This window comes from Chiloscyllium plagiosum, chromosome 2 (genome assembly GCF_004010195.1).
Source record: "Chiloscyllium plagiosum isolate BGI_BamShark_2017 chromosome 2, ASM401019v2, whole genome shotgun sequence".
Lineage (NCBI taxonomy): Eukaryota > Metazoa > Chordata > Chondrichthyes > Orectolobiformes > Hemiscylliidae > Chiloscyllium > Chiloscyllium plagiosum.
The window spans coordinates 145990243-145998526 of record NC_057711.1 but is presented as its reverse complement, the minus strand read 5'-3'; positions in this window follow the sequence as shown (position 1 = coordinate 145998526).

The following is an 8284-nucleotide window of genomic DNA, read 5'->3' as shown; positions in this document are numbered from 1 at the left end:
AATTCAGAGAAGTGTGTATTGACACAAACAAATTGCTGGAGAAATTGTGGAGAGAAAGCATGGCTAGCATTTTGGGTCTAGTGGCCCATCTTTAGAACTTTGCTTTCTTTCTGCAGATGCTATAAACCCACCTGTGTTTTTCCAGCAGTATCTATTTGTGTTTGATTTCCAACATCTGCAGTGCTTTGGTTTATTTGAAGTGTGAGGTGACATATTTTGGTAGGAAGAACATTCAAAGACAATATAAAATAGGGGCTGCATGAACAGAGGCACTTGGGTGTACATGTGCATGGAACTCTGAAGGTGACATGACAGGTTGAGAGAGCAAATGATGAAGCGTAAAATATCTTGGGCTTTATTAATAGAAGCATTAAGTATAAGACTCGTGAGGTGATGTGAAATTGTATTAGACACTTGTAGACCTCAGCTGGAGTATTGCGTACAGTGGTCACATCACTTTATAGGATGGATGAGAATGGATTGAAGAGAGTACAGGACTGTTCTGAAGAATGGTCATATTGAACTTGAAATATTAACTCTGTTCCTCTCTCTGCAGATGCTTCAAGATGTATTGTGTTTCTCCAGGATTCCCTGTTTGTTTCAGATTTCCCAGCATTCGCAGTATTTTATATATATATATATGAGCCTGAGTTTTATAAACAACAGCATAGAGTACAAAGCAAGGAAGTTATAATGGACAGTTATAAAACACTGGTTCAACATCGACTGGAGTATTGTCCCAATCTTGTGCACTGTACGTTTAAAACAACATGGAGGCTTTAGAGAGGATTTCCTAAAGCTTTATGAGAATTGTTCCGTGACAACGAACCTCCATTACATGGATAGATATTTTCTTAGAGAAAATATGTTAACAGAAGGTTTGCATAGAGATGTTTCAAATTGTGAGTGTTCTAGACAGAGTAGATAGGAAGAAACTACTTCCATTGCTTTAAGGGTTATCTACCAGAGGTCACTGATCCAAAGAACTAGTAGCATAGAATCTGGAATGAACTGCCTGAGGATCTGGAGAATTCAGATCCAATTGTAGTTTCAGAAGGCAATCGGATGAACACCTGAGGAGAAAGTATTTGCAGGGAGAGAGGAAAAGATGGTGGCAAAAGACTACGTTTCATTTGCTAACATCCAGAAGAGACAAGACAGATTGAGCGGTCTCATTCTGTGCTGATTCAAAATAGTTCGATTTTAGGGAAAAGACTGTGTAATGATATGGAAGAATATTCAATTCTTCCCATAACTGATGGCAATGGGGTGGATCTTACTAGTGCAGGCTGTTGATTGAGCACTAACAGTGTTCCTTTGGCCTATCACAAATATATACTCCCACCTATTCTTGGCATTTACCCTCACTGCCTACAGATACTCCATCTCAATGGCAACACAGGAAAAAAAAAGAGGAGAATTTTAGGTGAGGATAAGAACCAAGAACTTCTCAGAATTAGCAACTGAATTACATTGACCTCTTTCACGACAGCATCATCCATACTGCAGTATGCCAGTGCTAAATTGGAGACATGAGATTTGCTCAGCAATGCCAACAAGACAGAATGGTGGTTCTATACCAAGAGTCAATTACTATGAAACAACATCCTCATCAATTCCATGGCCCTCCTGCAGAGTTGACCACTAGCACATGAGCATGGAACTTGTACTTAGATTATATTTAAACATCTTCATAATGGGATAGAGTTTTTGCTTCAGGTGCAACTGGACATACGCAAGCATGAACATGTGGTTTAGGTGCAAGAGTATGTATGTATTCGGGCCCTTGTGCCTGCTCTGCCATTTTAATACAATCATGGCTAATCTGATTGACCCACAACTCCAGATTTCTGACAATTCTCTTACCCCCTTGCTTCACAAGAAACCATGCATCTTAGCCTTAGAAATATTCAAAACCTCCGTGTCAACTATCTATTCAGATAAAAAGTTCCAAAGACTCTGAATGATGAAAAAACCCTACTTCATCCCCACCTTAAATGGGTAAACTGTTACTTTTTAAAGGTACTTTAAAATACAAATGGCATTTTTAGCCTTTAATTCGAAAATAGGTTCTGTTTTAAACAGAGGATTACTACAGTGACAAAATAACTGCAGATGAAACATATAGTAGCTGGCAGGCAAACAAAATGTGTTAGACCAGACTTCAACCCTAGACTATGCTGTCATTAGGCTGCTGTGGAAATCACAGTTTTAGAATAGCCAATAAACACCCTGCACCACAGGTAAAGAAATGAAACTCTCTCTCATGGAGTGTTGCAAACCAATAAATAAAATCAAGACAAAGGAACTTCAATCAGCCTACAGAACCAAGAATCTCAAAAAAAATCAACTGTTCTACTACCAACATCAAAGCTATTGGTGCAATACAACACCTCTTTAACATTTTCTTATCTGAACGTCACATATAATTTAGCTACTGATCTATTTTTCACTTTTACCTTTTTGAACTAATGTTTTATTTCCAAGGTGTGAACACGTGTTGAGATATTATTTCTTATCATGTGTAGTAATTACGAAACTCACTCTTTTTGTTAGTTTAAAATCCCTGGTTAACTTCGCTCCTTTTATAACTTGAGTTCATACAGTCTCAGAAAAAGGTATCCACAAGGGAAGACATCCTTTCTAAAGTAACCTTGATACAACCAAACAAGGGAATGGGTGAATAATGAAAGGTTACCAACTTGGGATAACAAATTGTAGAACTTCACTTTCCTAATCAACTTTGTATCACCAGCAAATTTTGGAACCAAACCTTTGGACTCTTCACCTAAATCATCTGTATAAATTTTAAAACATTGAGGAATTGATACTGATATCTGGTAAACTACTGATTGGATCTTTTAAATTATGTGTTGGAAGTGGGCATCATTGGCTGGGCCAGCATTTATTGCTCATCCTAGAGACAAAGAGAGCAGGATAGGTTGCTAACAAGAAGTACAAGTCATTGAAACTGGGTTCGATAAATACTTGAGAGGTAAATGTTTTTAGGGTTAAGGGGAGAGAGCAGTTAAGGGAAGAAGGGTTGAGAATTTTTTTGGAGCAGGCATCCAAAACTATGGTTTTGATGGGTGGATGGAGAGAGAGAAAAAAAAACTGCCTCACTGGTAGAAGGATCGAGAATGAGAGGACATAGATTAAAGGAAATTGGCAAAAATGTAATGGAGAGCCATGAAGAGATGTTTCCATGTAGTGACAGGTTAAGATCTGGAATGGGTTGCCTGAGAGTGTAATGGAGGCATGTTCAATCATGGCTTTGAAGAGGGAACAGGATTAGTACTTTTACAGGAAAACAATGTGTAAGGTTATGGCAAGATGGTAGGAAAGAGTGGTAGTAGATGAGTCGCTCATTTGGAGAGCCAGTTAAGTCAACTGTCCCACTTCTGTTCTGTAACAATTCTATGCTGTCTCTTCCTACGATTCCACAACATTTCAGAAAGGACACAATTTCACTAATACATCCAAAAATTGGTTTATCACAAAATAACTAATTTCAATGTATCTGATTTTAAGTAACTGAAACTGATCTTTTAAAATTTACATTTTGCCACTTATTAGTTTCATTAAGGTTGAATAGTTTTCAATTTCTTCATATTTTTAATATTTAGAGTCACAGAGATGTACACTGCCGTAACAGACTCTTCAGTCTAACTCAACCATGCCGACTAGATATCCTAACCTAATCTAGTCCCATTTGCCAGCACTTGGCCCAGTTCCTGATGTAGAGCTTATGCCCAAAACATCAACTCTCCAGCTCGGATGCTGCCTGACCGCCTGTGCTTTTCCAGCGCCACACTCTTTGAATTGCATCTATAAAGCGGTTAATTATGAGTACCAATTTAAAAGGTACAACATTTTAGACTAAGGAGAAAGTGTTCACATCATTTGCAAAGTTCTCTGAATGTCTACCAACACCACAAATGGGTACTATTAACAAAAACTCAACAGGTATACTATTTGATTCTAGGAACATAGAACATAGAACATAGAACAATACATCGCAGTACAGGCCCTTCGGCCCTCGATGTTGCGCCGATCCAAGCCCACCTAACCTACATTAGCCCACTATCCTCCATATGCCTATCCAATGCCCACTTAAATGCCCATAATGAGGGAGAGTCCACCACTGCTACTGGCAGGGCATTCCATGAACTCACGACTCGCTGAGTAAAGAACCTACCCCTAACATCTGTACATCCTTCCTATAGTATGGCGACTAAAACTGCACACAATACTCCAGATGCGGCCGCACCAGAGTCTTATACAACTGCAACATGACCTCAGTACTCCGGAACTCAATTCCTCTACCAATAAAAGCCAGTATGCCATATGCCTTCTTCACTGCACTATTTACCTGGGTGGCAACTTTCAAAGATCTGTGTACAAATAGACAATTTGAGAGCACACAACTTGTATCACACTTATTGTGTACAAATCTACGTGAAATAATTTATTCTCAATGTAATGTGCAATCAGAATGCCTTAACCTTCTGCACTGCTTTGAAAGGTTTTGGACAAATTGTACTGATAAAACAGCAACAACCCAGCAGCATCTCTACTCTGGATTATTTTGTTTTCTTTAAGCATGATGTAGATTTTTAGTTTTTAATCTAATGTAAGTATTGTTAATGTGGAATACTTGATGAGAATTAAACCAATTCCCTTAAATAGTTAATTTATATTTGTTTTCTTAAGCAATTGTACTCAAAGAATAGCAGGTCAGTACTTTTGGCTTCACTGCTGACATCCTGCAATCAAACACATTATTTATCACATTTCAGTATGTGAGATTTTGTTGCTTACAAAGAGACTTTCTCCCTACTCCCCCAGGTTACAATAGTGATTGAAACTAAATCAATGGCTGCAAGCATTTTGGGACTTACTAAAATTGTGAACTATTCAAATGCAGTTACTATCTACAGGAACTTACAGACTAATGCCATTAACTTTCCCTTATCTGTTCTCTGTTCCATTGTAGATGAATTTTCTTCTGCAGTTTAAAGATTTTCTTTGTCTTGTTACTGAGCCAGTTAGTAGCCATGTTCCAACTTGGTTGCATTAATGCCCATGTGTTAATATAAATTCCACCTGGTAAAGGTGCCTGCACTGCAAATCAAATGCTCTGGAAATGTCACAACCAAAGAATTTACAGAAGGAGCTCAATTTGGTATCCAATTGAACTTTGTAATACATTAATAGGTACTCTTGAAAATTGAAGAGAAAACAAACAATCAAACTCTTCATTTAATGTCTATGTTTAGAAATACAAAACCTTTGTATTTATATCAGGCAATATGACCCTTGCATTTGAAGTAATTGCTGCAGGTATATCAGGTAACAAGCAACATATGGAAGAACCTTCATTTAGGTACACTTAATTCTTTTAAATATCTATTGCATAGGGAGTGGAGTGAGACCATTATGTCTATTAAATGAATTAGTTATGAAGGTTTCATCAGCCTGCCAAAAGCTGAGAATTGAGCCTCTTTGAAGCCTCTTTGTCTCAATTAAATTAAGTTAGTCATACTTGTGGACTGAGTTTCAAATACCATTCATAAGTTTCTTGCTTGAAGACAGTAAGCAATTGAAAATTGAGGGGGCTGGTATCTTCAATGGACATTGGATCAATCATTTTTTGACAAATTTGTGGGAGGTAAAAATATTAAGAGATGTAGCAAATAGACTGGCATTCAGGCATGGTACAGCTGAATGATGGAGAAAGTTCAAGGGATTCAATTGGCTACTCCTCTCCCTATCTATCCATGCTCCTAAGATCCACGTGATTGAAGGTCAAGATGGGTGAGTAACCCACATGCCTGATTACAGTGGGATATTAGTTGAACATAGAGATTGTGATCCTGTAGAATGCTATTTGTAACTGTTATGAAGTGAGTGGATTTCATGCTGCATGCATTTTACCCATTTACATCCAGCCTCATGTGAGCTGGCAAGACCACCCAGAAGGGACAGAAAACAAATCTGTTAAAAAAAAACCTTATTGGGCTGCTTTGTGGGCTAGTAGCACTCTGTACCTAGTAACACAAAAGTACTGCCAACTTCTTCTCAATCCCTTCCGGGATTTATTTACTTCTTGATAAAGTGCAAGTTGACACAAGTAACAAAATGGATAGTTAACCACAATAATCTATTTTCCTATTGATTACAGCACTTAGAAACACCACAACATTAAAATGCAATCTATTAAAATGTCTAGCTAATGATTGTGAATGTACTGGCCTGAACTTTGTGGTCAAAGGCAAAACACATTGCTATCTTGCTCTTCTAGCTGTAGCACAAATGCCTTTGAGTATCATTGGAGAGATCACTGCACAATTCAAATTAAAACACCACCCCTTTTTAGCATCATAAGCTGAAGATGCGCTCCTCAGGGTCTACCTTCAGTTCAATAACAGATTCTCTGTTTGCTCTCTGGGGTCTGCCCCCTCACCTCGCTGGCTCTCACTACCCTCATTCCCAATTCCTTAATCCCACTGATTGTGTAACCCCCTAGTGGTTGCAAGGGTGACTGTGATGGCGAGCAGAGAAAGGGATTTTAGAATACTGGAGGTATTTTGACATTCTTGATTTAAAGGCTCCCGGAGCAGTCTTTATGCCTATTGCATACTGAGCCAAATATCGAATGCACCTGGAGGACTATCAACTCTGGGAAAGAAGCTCTTTGGTCTGTCTGAAATGTGGTCTTCCAGAACAAGGAGTTGACCTTGACTGAGTGTTACAGACCGGCACAGTCCAAGGTTCAGGACTACATGCTGAGGGACACACTAAAGCTTGGTACAGCTACATCCAAGGTGCAGTGGGGAAAGACCATTATCTGATGTAATTTTGCTAAAGTTAAATGGAGGAGGTCTATTCAATTAGCAGACCATCCTAGTGCCTCAAATGCATGTAAATATACTCTAGCTCAAGTAAGAGATGTCTTTTGTTTTGTTTGGATAGAGTCAAAGTCCAATGTTTATTTCCTTGATATACTAATATAAAGAACCCAACTGCATTTGCAACTCAGCATGTATACAAAATGTTTTTGAATAAAGCATATTTTTGAAATAAAAAGTCTTTATGCCTGTTATAAACAGATCAAAACAAATCAGTCTAAAAACTTGAGTAAATTCCAAGCAAACCAAATCCAAATTGTGTAATGTTTGCCATGTTGGTTGAGAAATAGACATTGGCAAGATATTTGATAACACATCCCTACTCTGTCAAAATAGTGCAATGGGATCTTTCACATCTACCTGATAGGGCCAACTCTGCCTTGATTTAAAGTGCCATTAGAAAGACAGTACGACTAACAGTGTAGGGCTCCCTTAGCATTACATATGTATTTCCTTGTATAGTGTTTTCAAGGCACTAAAATGGGAATAGAGACTAAACGTTCTGGGAAAAAGAATATTTCTAATGAACTAAGGCTAATCACTAAAATGTTTTTGTCTTGTGTGATATTATTAATGATTCAGGGGAGGAATGTGAGAAATGAGAGCAGCCGGGGGAGGTAGTTGAGTCATGTGTCATGTAGAAAGCAGGGTCCTTAAAGATGCCTCCATTTCCTAACCTCTAACTGATTCTTTCAGGGTCAGAATTTGGCAGCATTGGGTAAACTTCCCTTGGCCCTAGACTGAATGCAGGAGGAGAGGATTGGTGGCAATAAACTATCCAAACAAGAATATCAGTCTGTCAGAGTGGTATCTGAAAACCTAACATGGTGGCAATGATGTAATTCATATGACTGTGAAGAAGGAAAGAGCATTTTTGAGAAACGAGATAAACACTTAAGAAACACAGATAGTGATTTAGTAGCTGAAAAACAAATAACAGCAGCAACCATAGCAACAGCAATTTAGCACTCCAAAAACAAACCTCAGGCAAGTGTCATTTAGGAAATGAGAATAAGCCTGAAGGCTTAGTGAAGGAATATCTGTATGGAGAGGGAGGAAGACGCAAAGAGTAAAATTAGATGTTCCATGGGCAAAAGGAGAAAACTACTTTCAAACAATGTCAAGACCAGAAAGGAAAGGGAGTAAACAAACAGGACTCACCTCTCAAAACTCAATATTGTTGGTATGATTTATTGTTTTTATTATGGCTGCAATGTACAACAAAGGAGCCAGAGAAGTAATTTATATCAAGACTACATTATATGGAGCATGTTACTAACTACAATACATATCACCATGCATGATGGCTGTTCCACTGGGCCAAGGCCAATAAATGTGGATAAGGGACCTCAACAGGAATAGATGAGTCATTT